This window comes from Struthio camelus, chromosome 5 (assembly GCF_040807025.1).
Source record: "Struthio camelus isolate bStrCam1 chromosome 5, bStrCam1.hap1, whole genome shotgun sequence".
Classification (NCBI taxonomy): Eukaryota; Metazoa; Chordata; class Aves; order Struthioniformes; family Struthionidae; genus Struthio; species Struthio camelus.
This window is the reverse complement of record NC_090946.1, coordinates 11,230,533-11,249,078: the sequence shown is the minus strand read 5'-3', so window position 1 is coordinate 11,249,078 and position 18,546 is coordinate 11,230,533.

Sequence of the window (18,546 nt, the reverse complement as noted above, 5' to 3'; positions counted from 1 at the left end):
CAGCCACCAACCCTTGTGCTCTCCCCAGCTGGCAAAGGAGAACAACAGAGCAGAATACCTGCGCCAGAGCCTGCGCTACCTGCAGAGCCCGCAGGAGCCCTTGCAAGAGGAAGCCGTGAGGTTCCTTGGTGAGCCACAACCCCTGCTGGGGTCCCTCTCTGTCCCAGGGCAGCTTGGCCCCAGCCCTGGCTTTTGGGCTGGCAGCCACAACCAGCCCCGGGGCTGCCACAGCCCCACCTGCCCCGTGCAGGCAGCCCCGTGCCTGGCAGCTCCATGTCACCTTCTCCCAGCCTTGTCCACACCAGTGGGAATAATGGGGGCCTTGGCCAGTCCCTTACAGCCTCCTTGAATGTTACGCTCTGGAGAGCACCCTGCAGTCAGCCCTGCCTGCACAGAGCAGGGCCCACGGCCACGCCAGCAGGGCTGGGAAGGAGCTCTGCTGCTGGCAGTGCGCTGGCGAGCAGGATTTGTGACAGGCTGTGTGTGCCTAGGGCTCATTGGACGGCAGATGAGGGAGCAGGATGAGGAGAAGCTGCAGCACATTTGCAAGGGTGAGTGAGGGCAGTGGCAGGTCAGCCAGGGCTGACAGGGAGGAAGACACACCCTGGGCAGTGAGCACCCCACCCCACTGCTCTGCTCCCCTTGCGCAGCAGGGGCCTTGGGGGGAGAGGAGAGAGAGAGACTTCAGGGGCCCTTGGGACATTCCTGGCCAGACACTTGCAGCTGAGCCATTTGTCCCCCCACTTCCTCCTGGCCATGGGAAGAGCTAGGTGGGACCGGCCCTGGCAGCAGGGGAGGGGAAGCCTGGGGTCTGTGCAGATCCAGGGGGGTTGATCTCTGCTCTGGTCCTTGCTCTTTCAGCCCTTGAAACCTTGCAGAAGAGGGCCAGGCCCTCCACTTGTTCGCTGGTGGCCCAAACCATCCTGATCCTGAGAGCTTCAAGGACAAAGTCTCCAGCCAGAGCCAGCCAAGGAACCCTCTCCTCCTGGATCAGGAACAAGTGGCAGAGGTGGCAGCGGCCTCTAAGACACAGCAGCCTTTGCTGCTGCACCTCTGCTCACTTCTGAGCCTGGCCTGCTCGGCCCATGGCCGCCACCGGAGCGCGCAAGGAACTCTGGGGGCTTCCTGGCCTCTCTGCCGCTGCCAGGCCACCCTGTGCTTGTTAGAGAAGGACATGGTAACTCAGATGGTAACTAGCTTAGCACAAGTCTAACCCTTGCTTAGCACTAGCATCTCAAGTGAACAAAGCCTGCAAGCCTCCAGGCCCAACTGTCAACAAACTCAAGAATCATTGCTGACCACAAAACCACAAGGTCAGTTCAAATCAGCTAATGAGGACACACAACTACCTAATGAGGACATACAACAGGATGCATGCAGGAGACCAGACGGGATGCACCTGGGTGGTGGTTCACCTCTGAGAGGACAAGGGACCATGGAAGACAAGGACATGGCAACCAGCCCGGGATGTAGGCCAAGACCAATCAGAAAGAGAGAGACCACCAACTCAGTAGAAACTGAACGAGACCTTCCCTGGCAGGCAGGGAAATAAGACTGTAAAGAATCTCTTTGTTCGGGGTCCCTCCTTAGAGGCATCCACCTCAAGCTCTTGCTTTGCTGCACCACCAACAAATAATCAATTCCTTTTGCTGCTAGACCTGTGCGAGACTCTGCTCCTTGGAAACCTAGGCTCAAACTGTTTCCATAGCACTGCTACACTTTCCCCAAAGCAGCAGCCCTGCCTCTTCACCACATGTCGGGATCTTTTCTTGGTGGAAACTAAACGGCAGAAAACTCAGGCCCTGAAGGAATCAGGATCATCCCGAGAGAGCTAGGACATGCACTCTTCCCGCCGGAACACGCTCACACACTGTGTCTTTGCCACAAAGCGCCAGCTACTCTGCTGGGGTGCAAAACCAAGAGGCAAGGAGAAGAAAAGCTTTCGCGTCCCCTGCTCTCTCCAGAGACATGGTGGAGCAAGAGCAGGCCTCGCGCTTTGCAGGGCTTACCTGTCCCGTCAAAGGGGTCTCTGGGGTCTGAGATGCAGCTCCAGACCTTTTCTAGCACTGTGGCCTACAGCACACAGGCCCTGGCATTGCCCATTTGTTGCCTCAAGCGCTCCATGCTGAGATGGAGGGCAACCAGGGCAGATCCCAGCGGAAAGGTCCTCCCACAGGGTCAGTCCCTGTTCTAAGGGGGTCCCCCTCACCTTAGGACATGCAAGAGCATCTTTCTCCAGCTGGCCTCTGCCTCAACACTGGAGAGGAGAAGCTGGCAACGAATTGTGGGAGAAGGACTTTTTCCAAAAAGGGGCCGCAGGAGCAGGTGAACTGGTCATGCTGACCTTGTTGAACCATAGCTGATGTACTATTAGCCTCTTACCTTCACTGTTACCTGGAAAGCTGAGGGCAAGACGATACAGCTCTTCAAAAGCTACCTCCTTGCTGATGTGTAGACTATCTATCTTCGACAACAAACACAAGCTAATCAAGGTTGGCTTCCAACACTAGGGAAGAGAATCTTAGGTTCAACATTTTCAAATGTTAGCTTAGATGTTTATTATGCTCCTGCCATCATCAGCCCCTCTCAAAGAAGGCTTATTTACAGATGTCTCCAACCACTGCCACTTTCAGGGCTTCCAATGCATGTTTCCAGGGCCTAGCCCCTACAAGGACAACTCCTTAGCTGACGTTTCAGACACATAACTGCAGAGGGTATTCAGCTAGAGACATACATACAAATACACACCCAGAAACCAAGACAAGCAACTTGAAATGAATACAGAGAGCTTGTTTTCTGCTCGTTAACATGTATCCTGGAAGTGTGCTGGCACCCTCAGTCCTACTAAGCAAAGCTTCTCTACCAAGAGAGAAGCTTCTCTACCAAAGCATGGCTGGGTACTAGGTCACAATATCTCTTCCAGTGCTGCCTCCTTAGCAAACAGGAGAGAATACGCCCTTACCCTCCCACCCCCCCCCCCAGTGAAGAAGCCCTGAAACAAAGAAAGTTGGATTATTTCTTACTAGAAAATTCTACCCAATGGGGCACGTTTGGCTGAGAGAGCTCAGTTCCAGGAACTCGCTTGCATTACTTTTTGGCCTTAGTACTCACGTACACTAGAGGATAACACTATTCCTTTTAGCTTTAGGGCTAATCACCACCAATGTACTTGTCTGGGCGAGAGAAAACTCATCGGAATACTTTCTACTAGTAGCACTCAAATTTCACTGCACCTATTACCATCTCACTACTGCCCCCTCTCCCAAAATTCCTCCACAATGCCTTCCAAAGGAGAAGGCACAAAGAAAGTTAGCTGCTTTACTTATCCCACAGCTTGGAGCCCATCTGTGAAGGATGACAGATCTGAGGACCCCTCCTCCCCCCCACCACACACGGGAGGAATGCTGTCAAGAGAAGCAGAGACTCTGCGCCCTTTAGGGCTCACAGGAGAGGATGGAGTGATTTACCATAGTTTTGGCCAAGGACGCTAACATCACCTCAACAAAGGACACTGCAAGATGCCTTTGTTCTAGACAAACTGCCTACATCAGCTAAGCGTAAACACTCCTCCTGTAACTGCCTGGCCCACTCCTTCTAGGTACAGGCAGCTATTGATGACTCTCAACACACTGAAATATAGGCCCAGGACGGCAGCAGTGGCTTCGAGAAGCAAAGGCACAGAGTACAGCTTAGAGACGTGCAGGCCTGAAGTGATAAGGCATGGGACGCAGACTCGGCACTGGAGACCTCCTGGCTATAAACTACTCAGCCAGGCGAGGATGGGGAGCGCATACGTGGTTCAGCCCAACACGAAGTCTACAAACCCAACAAGGAACAAAGGAACTCTGAAGAGAGCAGCAGGCTTGAGCTGCTTTCAACCCCCATTTTCCTTCCTGGCCACTGGACACACTCGGTGTCGCGACAACGAGGATATTCTAGAGACCGGTCAGGAGACTGATGCTGGGATTCAACTGGATATTGCAATTGCTGTGCTCTGCTAGGCGTATGCTGTTCTTTCAGTGCACTGCTGGGACACTGTGCTCAATCAAAATCCTGTGCGACTTCAACACAATTCAAATAAGTACACTTCCTATTAAGCATTAAACCCTCCACACGTGGAATATTAAAAAAACCCAGAGCATTGGACTCTGACATGAAGTCAGAAGTGTGCAGCTGCACCCATCTACAATCCGATTCAAACACGTACTCAGGCTCAGAAATGCTCTCAGTCATGATCGGGGCCAGTTTGGAACAGGTTACACATCAAGTAGCACGCTCTGCAAAACCCCATTCGGCTCTAGTAGGGTCACGGGGGCGTACTGGTCCCAATGACTGATATGCTTTCCATTTCTTCCGTTCCAGTTTGGACCACCTCTCTGTGTTCTCATTTCCACCCCCAGGGTTTGCCTTCCCATAAGGGCGAACATAATGGACAAGCACTAAGAGAAAACCCAGGCACACGCTTCCTCCAGGAGCCTCAAGCTCCCATCAACTGTTGCAACCTCCTTCCTTGGTTGGGCCATTTGCAGCTCTCTCATTTTTCTGGACGCGTCTGGAGGAATCCCTGCACTGCCCACTATCCACCAAGGACCTAAACATTTGACTCCCCTCCTTGGTCCCTGACCATTTTCAGGTGGAACCTCAATTTCTGCTTTCTGTAGTGCTTGCCACACTGCTGCTGCTGCCTCCTCCACTTTCTCAGGGGAAGGTCCTCCCATCAGAACACCATCTCTCTATTGGTACAGTTCCCCATCTGGAGGCAGTGGGACTGTCTGTACAAGTTCAGCAACGGCAGCAGGAGCAATCGTGGGGGAATGTTTGTCCCCCTCCTTGGGGGGGTAGGGGGGGGGTCTGGTAAAGGTATATTGCATTCCCTCCCCAGGGAAAGCCAACTCCTCTTTATCCTCTTCCTGCAAGGGGACCAGAAAGAACATCTCCTTCCTGGCTAGCGCCACCATCCAGGGGTGTGCAGCTGCTTGCAATAGAGCTGTTAACGCTGCACTATTTGGTCCAGCAGCTGTTAAGGGGGCCCTGATCACTCATTCCCAAACGCCACTTCCCATCTGCTTTCCCAACTGGCCACAGAGGCGGGTCATATGGGGAGTGGGCTTTGGAGATCATTTGCCCTTTCTCCAAATCAGCTCTGGCTTCAGAAATCCCATTGCGTGCCGCAGCGGAGATCGGCTATTGTCGTCCACCAGCGATTTCTCAATCAGAGAGTGCAGGGCTGGGCAAAGTACACACACTAGAGCCTCCCTCTTTCTACGGGGGTTAGTACCCATGTTTGAGCTGAAGGAACACACGCCGCCAGCCGGCAGGCACCATGTTCGTCCCTTTAAAACATCGAAAGTTCAAATATATTCCAAAAAAGCCAGTAGTCGACATGCGCCTCTTGCCCGGGAGCCATGAATTAACCCTTGGCAGTTTGGCACACAACACTCGCTCCCTTCACACCAGTAATTCTAACTCTCTGCCCTCCGGGTCACACACCCAGCTCCTAGGCACCTTGTGGGGTCAGTATTGACATTTGTGCTCCTGTATCTATTACAACTTCACCAATTGTCCCTGAGGACCAACTGCAATCTAGATACATGGGCCATTATCACTTCTCCACCCATAAGCCTCCCCTTGCCCAACAGGCAGACCCAATTGCCTTCTGGGCATTGCTTGGGGTTTTCCCCTTTTTTCCTTTTTTTTTTTTTTCCTCCTTTCTTTTTTCTTTCGTGCCCTGCAAGTCCTCCCTAGGGGAGGTCTCTCTCTCTGGGAGCTGGCACTGGCAGAGTCAAAGTACGCCCCCCCCCCCACCTTTGGCCATTCTCTTGTTTCTGGGACGCTTCAAGCACACTCCAGACAACGCCAGTAGGCCCACCTTGAATCCTGAGGCTTTCCTCCACAACCCATTGCTCAGTTCCCGATATCCTGTTCACGGGTCTGGAGGCTTATTTCCCTTTGACTTGGTTCTTACTCCCAGGGGGTGCCTATATCACTGGTCTCACCCTATGAGCTCTTCCCCCTGGGGCTTCAGGTTCCCTTTTTCAGCTGTTAGATCGGTCCCAGCCCATTTCATGCCTGGGCTTAACCTTGCCATGCATGAATTCGGCCCACGCAGGGAGTTGCCTGGGCAGGTCCTTGTCACCTAGTCTTTCCTTGCATTCTGCAGCTGTTCAGTTGTCAAAGGCAACAACTACTCAGCTGCCTTCCTACCTTCCAGTTCTGTCTTTAGCTCCTGCTCCTTTCTATTCCCAGTCTCCCTTTCTGGATACGCAGCTTCTAAACAGATACCTCTTGCCGAGAATGCCTCTCCCTTGTCCTTCCCTTGTGTGGCCCCCAGTTACCTTCAGGTATTCTTCAGCAGCTTCCCAATTCTGCTCCTTGCCACCGAGCCCACTCTTCTGAGAAGGGACTTGCGTTCACTCCATACCTCCATCAAGAACTGGCGATACTACTGCCCCGTGCACATATTAGAAAATAGCTGAGCACACCTTCCCGCATCTTCCCTCAACCCGGGCTTCTTGCTTCCCTGCAATGCTAAATCACTCGGGCTCCAGCCTTGCTTAGTAAATACAGGCAGCACTGGAACAGGTGGGGGAGCTCCCCCTGCTACGCCCGGCTGTAACACTGCCAGATTAGGTAAAACACTGGCACCCCTAGGGGAGAGTCCAGCAGCTGGCAGAGTAGAAGTAGGAGAAAGAGAGAGAGAGAGCAAGTGACAGATAAATCTCTAGGAGGTGAGAGCAAAGGGGTATAAGGGTGGAGCGGTTGCTGCGGGTACATTGCGCAGGATACTTGCGCCTACTACGGCCAGAGTCACTCTTCGCGGGGTTCCCCTCTTCTTTTGCCTCAGGTGCTGGCAGTCCCACGCCCAGCTGTCCCACACGGACCAATCTCCCATTGGAATGAATGAAACATATGGAATAGCAGTACAGACTCTTCCCATCAGTTACTCAAGGGTCGATGCAACAGATCAGTCTGGTGCTACGCTCCCCCTGCTGAGCTCACACATCCCCAACACACTACTGCCAAAACTACAACATTTGAAAAGTACTCTTACCTAATAGACATTCATATCATAACAAATGCAACTCTCAACATGATTGGCCACATCGTCTTACCATCCTTCCCCCCCCCCCAAAGAGAATCATAACTTCTTCTTCTGATAACTTCATGCAACGAGCATCAACAAGTAGCTGGGCAACTGGACTTCACCGACAGAAGCTTGAGCATCAACAGCATATCCAGTGATCTCTGCACTCCTCAGTTTCTAAAGCTGGCTACTCTGCCACACTGCAAAGACATCCATTGGACAATAAGCACATACAAGTAGAAATACAGCAAAGCACACATGCTAACTCTATTGCATGGCAGCACTACAAACATTCTCAAAGGTCATCCAAGCAGCAGCAGCACAACTCACAAACTGGGCTGTAAGAAAAAAATAATTCACACCTAGAGATTACATTTCAGAGAAGAACATCACTTAGGGTAGACTCAGGACAGGTCACACGTGGAACAGAGGGAAGCCATCTTGCGGACTCCAAAGCATACCAATTCTGCCCAACGCTTGGCATTTCAGCATCTCGAGTCGAGCTTCTCACATTACTCCCCAACTAGCCTTGCAGTGAATAAACACGGTCCCACAAAGAGACGTTAAACGTTCCTTAACCCGAGAGCTTCAAGTCTTTCAGGATAACCGAAACAAACAGAGCTGGGAAGGAGGCACTCAGAAGGTTCACCAGGCTTACCTCAAAATCCTGCTAAAGTAAAAGAAAGCTGGTATAGCAATTAATGCTCCAAGTCACACTTACAATTCCTTGCAGTGGCTTCGAGGACAGATGCCTCAAACTAGGGCATCATTTTAAAAAGCAAGCTATCGGATTCCCTGCGCATAAGGAACCTCTCCTAGTTACTCTCTTATTTTATAGTCTAGCCTTCTAGCTTAAAACGTCAGTCTTGGCCACACTAACATGCTAGGAGGGAACAAAGAGTCATCGGAAGGCTGCACATAAACGCTCCCTGCATTTAGTGGTGGGGAAGAATCACCATTTACTGAAGCTGAAACATCAACATCCCGAGAATTAAACAACTCGACAGCATGGCATTAACTTCCAGCGCCAAACTCACACCACTCTATGCTTTTTACATCTTTGGTTTATCTATGCATTACTAAAACTTCTCCATCTGAGCTGGCCACCAGTCGTCAATAAAGGCGTCTTCACGCGTGTCGAATGATCTTCCCATTCTGCAGAAGCCTTACTTCTCCACCTTCTTGTTTGCTATGCTCACAATTCTCACTTCCATCCACAAAATAAGATCAAGAGCATCTCACAGGTTACCACACAGATTGAAACAGCACTCAACCAGGTACCTTTGGAACCTAACAGCAACTTTCAGTCCACTGCACGCTGCTCAGAAAAATCATGCCGCACTGCAATACCCTCTTTGCTCTCTGCCTGCAACTTCAGGGAACACTCCCAGCTGCTCCTAGCAGCCACACTTTTGGAAGGAGAACATACAGAAACTTGGCCCTTTTCATTTAAAAAGGCAAAAGCCAAGAGAAGAGAGGACTCTGCTGCTGCTAAAATTCACCTGGACTCCAACACCTGAAGAAGAAACACTCTCCAACTTGGCTCAAGGACAAGTGTTTTTTCAACCAGCCACAAACGCACGCGCATACCACTTCTCCTGACAACCAGGAAGGGAATCACTTCCCCCAGCAGTACGCCGACTAACGGAGTCCAAGGGGAGGAACACCAATTCCAGTTAACGTAACACGCAGGCCAAGAAGTTGTTTGCAACTGGAGACTAGACCTTGCAGCCGCAAAACACGCTCCACTCCTACAACTGCGGTTCTTCAGCATAAAAGGTAAAGGATGCTCCTACTAGACACCTTCAACCACCTCTTTCTAGAGTCACATTTGTAATTAAATATGAAGAGGCCCCTGGGATTTCAGGAAAAAGCTACTCCAGTCAGGTTACTTGGAGCACAGCGACTGCAACTACACACTCATTTAGGACCCACTTTCTGGGTCTTTAGCCATGACAAAGTACACCTGGCATTACCCCTAAAACTAGCAAAAACGGAACTCGCAAAACGAGTAAGTTGATTAGCACTTCCGGAAGCACGCGCCTGCTTTGAAAAACAAGACCTTGCCATAACTGCCATGCTCCATCCTGTACAGTAAAGGCAATTGCAAGTCAGCAATACTCCTTTCCTTGCTACTCTTGTCACATATCAACACTTGCTTTTTAGAGCATCACATGGAAAGAGCCGTTTGCTTTCCAGCTGTTCAAAGAAATCCCTTTACAAGGCATTACTCACTTCGTTAAACTAAGACTTCATCGCAAAGCTGAACCCAAACAGTCCCAGAGACACTTCCCTTGGTGACCGAGAAACACACAAACACCTTAGACCAGACTGCCAAACGAAGGTGGAAAGTTACTCACGCCCACAGCACAAAGTTACCACACAGAGCACCACTGCTGTTAGAGCAGAGGAAGGCAGCCATTCTCCCAACCTGCTCTCAGCAAGTTCTCTGGTTTCCCTGGATTACTCCAGTCTCCTTCCTCAGTCAACAGACCACCGATCAGCCACACATAAACATCCCTAGGAAAACAAGTCAGACAACTCACTCCTCACGCTCCAGCCAGAGGGTCACCCCGGCTACTGGTTAAGAGCAGAGAGCAGCAACCCTTCAACCATCAAGCTGGAAGAAGGAGTGCCTCAGAACTAGTCCCAGAAACAGGGCAGCGGAACAGGCCAGACACCAAAATTCCCATACGGGGACACATGGGACACTCACCCTCACAAACGCCATCGTTCGAGACTCCGGCCATGAAGCACAAGACACAAACCTTAACTAGCAGCCTGAGCTGCCTCCAAAATAGAAAGAAACTGGCACCGCTTCCACATTTCGGTCTGCAGAGGCAGAACAGTAGCACGCTCCAAAAAGCATAGGGAGTGCTGAAGAAATTGCGTTGGCCAGATGACTGCTAGACAAGCCTTCACCAAAAGGCAAACTGACCCAGAACATGGAAAAATAGCTACCAACAAACTCACGGAACCTTAACTTCTACAGTTTTGTACCTGGGAAGAGAGAGAGAGAGAGAGAGAGAGAGAGAACAGTTAACAGCTTTCATGTTACTCTAGGCAAAGGCAGATCAAGTCAGCACTGTCATCGGTCAGAACTACAGAGACTAGCTAGGCTCCATCAAGCCTCTGCACCAACCACGTCACAGGAGTCATCACCATTACAAGAAAGGCAAAAAGCAGACCCAGGATCAGCAGAGTTTGCATCAGCTACGTTACATGACTGACGAGTTCTTTACACAGCGCTCAGCATAGCCAGGACCCCTTTCTCAGGCTGATATTTAGCGAACACACAAGACGAGAGAGTTATCCACAAGTAAAACTGCTACTGTGAACACTGTGCAAACATTCAGAATTTAGTATTCCAGCAGTAATTAGAGCAAACCAATTAGTGACCATTACCTCAAGAACACAAATTCATCTGCACTGATACTCTAAGCTATGGACAGCAAACTCAGAACCCCTGGGGGAAAAGCATCTGCAAATAGAGATTCCCTACCTCTTGTTATTCACAGCAAGGTAACAGCTGTGCTGGAAAATATATCCCAGCACCCAAATTACTCTCTCCAGCTTAGATTCAGTGCTAACATATGCCCAGAACTGGCCAGTTAAGGCAGCACTGGCCAGGCAGTCCACGCAACCGACTACTACTTTCCCAAAAAACCCTTCTAAACACTTTCCTTTGAACTGCCTAAAAAAGCCTCATAACAGTAGAGCATGCCCCTCAACAGAGGCAAACTGCCTCTCTTCAAGACGCTTGACAGCTTTTTAATTCTTCAAGCAGTTTGCTAGCTAAAACATCCCTAAACTAGACCGCCAAAAGGGTCACGTCCTAATTCCACAGCACACAAATTGCAACGCTGCTTTTATTAAACGTGTACCAGCTTACCAGCCACAATAGGCAGTTAGGAAAGCTGCATCGTTATTAGACCTGAAGCAATTGCTGGCATGGTAGGAGTTAATTCCCTTGCCACTTCCCCATTTGTCCCTTGGCTCCTTACAACAAAGGGCTAGTTCGGCAATACACCAGCCAGTTCACAACTGCCTGGCCATTTTTAGATATGGCGATACATCTCTTAAACTACTCCATATGATCCATAACAAGACTCAAGTAGATGAGCATAGGCAATAAATACATTCTCGTATCGCAGCTCTAGGCTCAAAAACTTAACACGTGATGCACTGGTGCCGATGCATACTTTTCTTAAGAGCCTGAACAGACTTGATGTCCAGCTTCACTTCTTTTAAAAAAACATACTTCCACATGCAGTACTTCTGGTTAACCCGAGATCCTCCATGACCATTCCTACCTACCTGAACACTTCCATTGCCAAATATTACCTTTAACAGGCCACATAACAATTACAATATACTCCGGGTTATTCCTTGGAAGAACATTCAAGGCGTGATTTACTAACAGATGCTTAAGCAATCAAGATCTTTACCCAGATTAAGAAACAAGGACAATTCTCTCTCTCTCTCTAAGAGAAAGACGTTCAATTTTAGATTTTAGCTTGAAGCTTTCATTTTTCTCCACAACTCCTTCCACTGTCATTTTAGGACTTAACTCAGGAATGAATGTAGCCTACATAATCATTAACCAACAGACTAGGATACATCTGGCAGGACAGGAAGACAACCAACCAACCAACCCACCCACCCACGCACAAGTCAATAGGTGTGACATCCCTGACTGGCCTCAGGGTCCAAAAAGGGCAACCGAGGATTGCCCACTTTTATAAGGAGTCTGGCAGTCCGGCAAATCTCTGCGAAACAAGAGAAACAGATTTTGATAAGAACACGCTGTTCTGCTAGAAGCTTCTTTACATTCCCCTAGGAAGACCTCACCTATTACCACCATTTAGAGGGTACTCTGAAAACAAAGCTTTACATACTAAATCTGAACTCAAAGGGTCAACTGATGCCAGCTGGCCAAGGTTAAAAGTGACTCAAACTAACCCAGATAGGTTGGAAGGGACCTCTGGAGATCATCTAGTCCAACCTCCCTGCTCCAGCAGGGTCACCTAGAGCATATTGCCCAGGATCACATCCAGACGGCTTTTGAAGGTCTCCAGCGAAGGAGACTCCACCACCTCTCTGGGCGACCTGTGCCAGTGCTCACTCACCCTCACAGTCAAGAAGTGTTTTCTCAGGTTCAGATGGAACTTCCTGTGGTTCAGTTTCTGCCCATTGCCTCTTGTCCTGTCACTGGGCACCACGGAGAAGAGACTGGCCTCATCCTCTTGACACTCCCCCTTCAGATACTTGCACACATTGATGAGATCCCCTCTCAATCTTCTCTTCTCCAGGCTCAACAGGCCCAGCTCTTGCAGTCTTTCTGCAGAGGAGAGATGCTCCAGCCCTCTAATCATCTTGGTAGCCCTCCGCTGCACTCTCTCCAGGAGTGCCATGTCTCTCTTGCACTGGGGAGCCCACAACTGCACCCAGGACTCCAGGGGAGGCCTCCCCAGGGCTGAGGAGAGGGGCAGCATCACCTCCCTCCACCTGCTGGCAACACTCTGCCTAATGCACCCCAGGAGACCATTGGCCTCCTTGGCCACAAGGGCACACTGCTGCCTCATGCTTCACTTGTTGCCCACCAGCACTCCCAGGTCCTTCTCGGCAGAGCTGCTTGCCAGCAGGTCAACCCCCAGCCTGTCCTGCTGCCTGGCCTTCTTCCTCCCGAGGTGCAGGACCCTGCACTTGCCTTTGTTGAACTTCAGGAGGTTCCTCTCCACCCACCTCTCCAGCCTGCCCAGGTCCCTCTCCATGGCAGCACAGTCTTCTGGTGTGCCAGCCTCTCCCCCCAGTTTAGTATCAGCAGCAAACTTGCTGAGGGTGTGCTCTGTGCCTTCCTCCAGGTCATTGATGAATATATTGAACAAGAGCGGACCCAGGACTGACCCCTGGGGGACACCACTAGCCACAGGCCTCCAACGAGACTCTGCACTACTGACCACAACCCTCGGAGCTCGGCCATCCAGCCAGTTCTCAATCCACCTCACCGTCCACTCATCTAGCCCACACTTCCTGAGCTTACCTAGGAGGATGGGATGGGAGACAGTGTCCAAAGCCTTGCTGAAGTCCAGGGAGACAACATCCACTGCTCTGCCCTCATCTACCCAGCCAGTCATTCCGGCATAGAAGGCTATCAGATTGGTCAAGCATCATTTCCCTTTGGTGAAGCCATGCTGACTACTCCTGATCACCTTCTTGTCCTCCACATGCTTAGTGAGGACCTCCAGGAGGAGCTGTTCCATCACCTTGCCAGGGATGGAGGGGAGGCTGACAGGCCTGGAGTTTCCTGGCTCCTCCTTCTTGCCCTTTTGGAAGACAGCAGTGACATTGGCTTTCTTCCAGTCCTCAGGCACCTCTCCTGATCTCCAGGACCTTTCCAAGATGACAGAGAGTGGCCTAGCAACAACATCCACCAGCTCCCTCAGCACTCGTGGGTGCATCCCATCGGGGCCCATGGATTTGTGGATGTCAAGTTTGGACAAAAGATCTCTAACCCGATCCTCCTCCACCAAGGGAGAGTCTTCCTTTCTCCAGCCTTCCTCTCTTGTCTCCAAGGTCTGCAATTCCTCAGGACTGGCCTTAGCAGAAAAGACTGAAGCAAAGAAGGCATTCAGCAACTCTGCCTTCTCCATCTCCTTCGTCACCAGGGCACCCGCCCCATTCAGCAGCGGGCCCACCTTTTCCCTAGTCTTCCTTTTGCTATGGATGTATTCGAAGCAGCCCTTCTTGTTGTCCTTGACATCCCTTGCCAGATTTAATTCCAACTGGGCCTTAGCCTTCCTTGTCGCATCCCTGCACGCTCTGACAACGTCCCTGTATTCCTCCCAAGTGGCCTGTCCCCTTTTCCACATTCTGTACACTTCCTTCTTCTGCTGGAGTTTGGCCAGGAGTTCCTTGCTCATCCATGCAGGTCTCCTGCCCGCTTTGCTCAACTTCTTCCTCAGAGGGATGCACTGATCTTGAGCCTGGAGGAGGTGATGCTTGAATATGAACCAGCTTTCTTGGACCCCTCTTCCTTCTAGGGCCCTGTCCCATGAGATTCCCCTAAGTAGGTCCCTCAAGAGGCCAAAGTTAACTCTCCTGAAGTCCAGTGCTGCAATCCTACTCATTGCCCTGCTCCCTCCTCGTAGGAGCCTCAACTCCACCATCTCATGGTCACTGCAGCCAAGGCTGCCCCCCAACCTGCACATCTCCAACTAGACCTTCTTTGCTCGTTAGTACAAGGTCTAGCATTGCACTTCTCCTCGTTGGCGTCTCCACCACCTGCGTCAAGAAATTATCATCAATCCTCTGCAGGAACCTCTTTGACTCTTTGTGCCTAGCTGTGCTGCCTTGCCAACAGATGTCAGGGTGGTTGAAGTCTCCCATGAGAACCAGGGCCTGTGATCGTGAGGCTACTTCCAGCTGTCAGTAAAAGGCCTCATCGATGACCTCGTCCTGACCAGGTGGCCTGTAGTAAACCCCCACAACAGTGTCACCCATGTTACCCTGCCCTTTAATCCTTACCCATAGGCTCTCAACTTGCTCTTCATCCACCCCGAGGCAGAGCTCCATACATTCTAGTTGCTCTCTCACATAAAGAGCAACTCCACCACCTCGCCTTCCTGGCCTGTCTTTCCTAAAAAGCACATAGCCATCCATGACAGCATCCCAGTCATGTGAACTATCCCACCATGTCTCTGTAACTGCAGAAACCTGGTTTCACCAGGAAGCCACAGTATTGCAGAAGTTAGTCCTTTTTTTTTTTTCCAGGTACCAACATGATTTCCAGCAGGAGAATATCAAGGACAAAACCCTCACAGGAAAGCAGGAAACTCTCTCCGGCACAAAAATAACTACTGCTAGCTGCTGTTAAGACTCTCGAGTCTAGCGAACCTCACCTTGTACCCCTCCCCGACAAAGCTACTCTCATTCAACATCCATACCCTTCAACCAGCACTCACTTTCACACTACTACTCACTGAAGGACTGATCCCCTGCTGAAGGAAAGTTCTTCTAGCCCCAAGCACCTGCTTTTTTTTTTATTTTATTTTGTCCTGCTCAACAACTGACCCCTAGAGACCAGCAGAAGTGAGGAATTTCTAGCAAGCCCTTGCCGACATTATAAACACACACTACACAAGTTGTAAACCAAGAGAGAGCATTCAGGCAGAACTAACGCAGAACTAAACGCAGGCATGTCATTAGTCTGCTTTCAGGCACAGTCATTTCTTCCAGAAAGCCTGCACAAATGCCTAGAACTACAACAACATGCTATTATTTCTATTACATCCAATGAACCTGAGCATCAAGTGGCAAGTCATGCATGAGGCACCTGCAACCTCTCTAGCCCATTAATAGGGCTTCACACCTCCATGTCCTCTCTCCCACTCTCCCATGCATCATCTTCAGAAGCTGCTACAAAACTCTACTTTAAGACAATACATGCATGCAACAAGGCAGCAGTTCAAAAAGCAAGGCTCAGCCCTCAACATCCTTTCTTTACTTTTCTCCCTCCCTACAGGTAAAGCCACTTAGGTTTCATAACTGCTAGCCAAAGGAAATGAGACAACAACTACAACCACCACCACCACGAACCATGCTTTACATGGGTAACCCACAACTTACAACCACTAAGGCAGCAACCGTGCTTTAAGGCTTCAGTCAGGTCGCTTCAAGGCCTGAGATTCTACAGCACTACTTCCCTACTCTCCCACATCTACTAACATGTCATTTAGAAACTGCTTCCAACCTACCTACTAGCCAAACACTGCTCTGAGAAGCTCACACTTGTCAGGCAAATCCTCCTGCATTTACTGTCCCATGACAAAACCAATATGCTACTTTGGGGTCTTGGGTCATACAAACTTTGTACTTCCACTACCATTAGGAGAGCAGGAAGAGAGAAAGAAAAAAAAAAGGGAAACATTTTAGTTTCCTCTACACTAAAAAGCTATAGAGAAACCTCTAACCCACAACAGAGACCTTCAGCTATAGAAAACTCAAAGTAGCTCAAGTTCTGCCAGTGATATAGCCACACACCTCTCTTGCTAGCAGTTGACTTCCCCAGGAATCACAATTCTAAAACCAACATCCCCTAGTGTCCAAACAGGAGAAGCATCTCATGTTACACCAGGTCACATGCTTACAGATCTCCAAGAACCTTGACCACCTTTTTAAAGCCAGTCCTGAAACTTTTTCTTCTACCTCAGGTCAACCCAGAGGTTTACTGAAGAGCAATGTTTGGCAGCTCTTACTTCACTAGAACCACAGGTGAAACCACGAAAAAACATCGAGGGCAAGTATTTCATTTGTGACTCGCTAAAACTGATTTCTGTTCAACAATGACAGCACTGGGCAATATCTTAAAGTTACTGCTTTTACACAGGCCAGTATACTCAAGTAATACCAGGAGACAACAGTCCTGTCTTTCCAAACAAAGTCTAAATAGTTCCTGTCACATTAAAAAAGCCAAGAGGAAAAAAAAAAATTGTTGCCTAGCTACAATACTAGTTCCTAAACCATTTCAGCAGCTCTAAATCCAGATGATAGCCTGCATTGACTCAGAGCAAGAATAGTACATGCAGCTGCTAGTCATTGGCTGAGATAGAGCCAACTCTCACAGGATCTCGCCCAGCAAACCCCAGTGAAACTCCACAATGGCACAGGAGACAGGAAACACCTAACAGCAAAAGAGTTCCTCCAAGATCAACGCATTTTAACCATGCCAGATCACTCTCCTTCATCCATGACGCCTAACACACCCTTTTTCAGGCCATTTCCACATTCCAAGCCCAAACCACACATAATCTGTTCCAAGTTATGAACACTGACTAACAGTCGCCAATATGCCATTCAGGTTTTCCTCGGAAAAAACAAGCAACTGCTTCAGCATTGCTTCCCTTTTCACTCCTCCTTCCCATACAAGGGGTCCATAGCTAACAAACACAACATATTTGCTTTACCCACTGTGTGAGTGGGTAACGTGTCAAACACCACTCAGCTTGCTTGCCTATTAGCAAGTCATGCTCAAAAGCAGCAGATCTAGAGACCTTCATTCCACCAATACCGCAATGGAAAGCTACTCTACTCCCAAGACCTGAAGTGAAAGATCCATTTCACACCCAAACAAGCAGCAAGTTTAAGCCAGTCCAAACTGGTCCCCTACTGCAACTTCCCAAACGGACACAAGTTGCTACACATCTTCTCTTAACCTTCCAGGAAAATCAGATGCTCCCCTCAACCCTTTCCACCCAAAACCTTCCTCCTACAAAACACAGTTCTGCAAGGATCACAAATACAAAACGCGACCTAGACACAAAAAGACTCCCCTTAGTCATTTCCTAACTTCTTGGCCTTCAGCAGCAAGCACCAGCTCTTTCTTCTCTACTCGACCTCTAGATTTGCACGGGCACAAAGACAACTGGAGGCATTTCAGTAGCCAGTGTTGCCTACCTCTAAAGCATTGCAACCCACACAGGTAACACCAAGTCATCTTAACACAGCCAACGCTCTGAAGCCTAGCCTTCCCTTCACACAGGAACTTGCCTCATCAGCAATCACAGTTATCACTGCCATACATTTTAGAGGCTACGCGTCCAATCAATACATAAATCAATCAATTGCAAGCTCAGCCTTAATAGCTTGAACCTTCAGCACTTCAGCGCTTCAACTCTTCACAAAGCATCACTTCCACTGGATGCCCACACTGCCACTTTCCACTAACATCGTCTCTCTCATTGCCCAGACAGAACTTGGCTTGCTTGTAAAGCTTCCTCACGTGGCATAGCTCCACTCTTTTCTCTTAGAACAAGTACTCCAGAAAGCTTAATCGCCACCAGCAGATAGCCTCAGCACTCTATCTATCACCTCCTCTAAACCCCAGCAGGAACCAATTAACATCACAAGAGAAAGCACTCAGCTAAACCTCAGCACCAACCATGCCCTCCTCTATCAAACTACCATTCCTGCCTGCTTTAATACCAGCACCATTGGCTGCAACATCAACAAGCTTCCAGAAGGCAGCAAGGTCCCTCTACCATAACAGCTGGACCTCAGCCTACCTTCACCTGCTGGAATAACTGCACTTGCACCCAAGAAGGCCAATAACTCTTCTCAAAGACAAGCACTGCAGTCCACCTCTTACTCAAGCATGCAGCTGAAGCAGCCCAGCAATCCTCTGCAGCCATGCCCTGACTCACTACCACACACCCTAGGCTCTCAAACCAGGACTGCTTCCTTCATGCGCCAACATCTCTGCTCAACACACTGAGCAGTTGGCTTACTCAGCATACAAGCACCTACATGACTCCTAGGTCAAGAGCATACTACTCCTTCACAGGAGAAGCACATCCAATAGCCAAATAGCCTGAGCAGCTCAACATGGGATGCTTCTCACCAAGCATACAGGCCCTGTAGCACACTGCCTCTCTCACACTCACTCACTGACACCTGCTTTCAAA